The sequence below is a fragment of the Hoplias malabaricus genome, unplaced genomic scaffold, assembly GCF_029633855.1.
Source record: "Hoplias malabaricus isolate fHopMal1 unplaced genomic scaffold, fHopMal1.hap1 scaffold_29, whole genome shotgun sequence".
Taxonomy (NCBI): domain Eukaryota; kingdom Metazoa; phylum Chordata; class Actinopteri; order Characiformes; family Erythrinidae; genus Hoplias; species Hoplias malabaricus.
The window spans coordinates 813,589-815,827 of NW_027101104.1; positions in this window are offsets into that span (position 1 = coordinate 813,589).

A 2,239-nucleotide genomic window follows, 5' to 3' on the forward strand; every position below is an offset into this window, starting at 1 on the left:
GTCATTTCGCATCACCGGGGTCTACGGAGGTCTCGACTTAGGTTTTGAAAACCTCCAGAGGGTGGGGGCATATCTTATCCCCACCCTAGCCCAGAGGGGTGCCAGTCCTCGGGCTTCGGTATTCGCATCACCGGGGTCTACGGAGGTCTCGACTTAGGTTTTGAAAACCTCCAGAGGGTGGGGCCTGACTTACCACCAACCCTTAGCCCAGAGGTGTGCCACTCCTCGGGCATGGAATTCGCATCAACGGGGTCTACGGATGTCTCGACTTAGGTTTTGAACACATCCAGGGAAGCAGAGCGGACATTCCCATTATTTCAAGCCCATCGGGAAGCCACTCCTTTGGGCATAGCGTTTCGCATCGCTGTTACCCAAACTTACGTCTGATTTAATGCCTCCCTAATATCCCGACGGCACCAGGCTGAGAAACCATATGCCCACAGGATTTGAGGCGTTGGAACCTCGTTCGCATAGCCGACAACGATGAACCTCCCTCGGACTCGCTACGAGGCTTGAGGAGGGTCCTGATTTTCTTAAAATCTCAGGTGAGGGACTTAGAAAATTTTCACTTTAAAACCACAGACCTCCAGAGGAGAGACCGGGCTTATCACAACCTTAGCCCAGAGGGCGTCACTCCTCGGGCATGTCACTTCGCATCACCGGGGGTCCATGGATGTCTCGACTTAGGTTTTGAACACATCCAGAAGGGGGGGCCGGATTAACCACCACCCTTAGCCCAGAGGGGTGCCAGTCCTCGGGCTTTAAATTCGCTTCGCCGGGGTCTATGGAAGTCATTTTTTAGACCTCCAGAGGGGAGGCAACCCAAACCATCCCCTTAGCCCAGAGGTGTGCCACTCCTCGGGCTTGTGTATTCGCATCACCGGGGTCCATGGAAGTCATTTTAGACATCCAGAGGGGAGGCCACCCTAACCATCCCCTTAGCCCAGAGGGGTGCCAGTCCTCGGGCTTTAAATTCGCTTCGCCGGGGTCTATGGAAGTCATTTTTAGACCTCCAGAGGGGAGGCAACCCAAACCATCCCCTTAGCCCAGAGGTGTGCCAATCCTCGGGCTTGTGTATTCGCATCACCGGGGTCCATGGAAGTCATTTTAGACATCCAGAGGGGAGGCCACCCTAACCATCCCCTTAGCCCAGAGGGGTGCCAGTCCTCGGGCTTTAAATTCGCTTCGCCGGGGTCTATGGAAGTCATTTTTAGACCTCCAGAGGGGAGGCAACCCAAACCATCCCCTTAGCCCAGAGGTGTGCCACTCCTCGGGCTTGTGTATTCGCATCACCGGGGTCCATGGAAGTCATTTTAGACATCCAGAGAGTGGGGCCGGTCTTACCACCACCCTTAAGCCCAGAGGGCGTCACTCCTCGGGCATGAAATTCGGATTACCGGGGTCTATGGATGTCTCAACTTAGGTTTTGAACACATCCAGAGGGGAGGCCACCCAAACCATCCCCTTAGCCCGGAGGTGTGCACCTCCTCGGGCTTCAAATTCGAATCACCGGGGTCCATGGAAGTCATTTTAGACATCCAGAGAGTGGGGCCGGTCTTACCACCACTCTTAGCCCAGAGGGCGCCACTCCTCGGGCATGAAATTCGCATCACCGGGGTCCATGGAAGTCAGTTTAGACCTCCAGAGAGTGGGGCCGGTCTTACCACCACTCTTAAGCCCAGAGGGCGTCACTCCTCGGGCATGAAATTCGGATTACCGGGGTCTATGGATGTCTCAACTTAGGTTTTGAACACATCCAGAGGGGAGGCCACCCAAACCATCCCCTTAGCCCGGAGGTGTGCACCTCCTCGGGCTTGAAATTCGAATCACCGGGGTCCATGGAAGTCAGTTTAGACCTCCAGAGAGTGGGGCCGGTCTTACCACCACCCTTAAGCCCAGAGGGCGTCACTCCTCGGGCATGGAATTCGCATCAACGGGGTCTACGGATGTCTCGACTTAGGTTTTGAACACATCCAGGGAAGCAGAGCGGACATTCCCATTATTTCAAGCCCATCGGGAAGCCACTCCTTTGGGCATAGCGTTTCGCATCGCTGTTACCCAAACTTACGTCTGATTTAATGCCTCCCTAATATCCCGACGGCACCAGGCTGAGAAACCATATGCCCACAGGATTAGAGGCGTCTGAACCCCTTTCGCATAGCCGACAACGATGAACCTCCCTCGGACTCGCTACGAGGCTTGAGGAGGGTCCTGATTCTCTTAAAATCTCAGGTGAGGG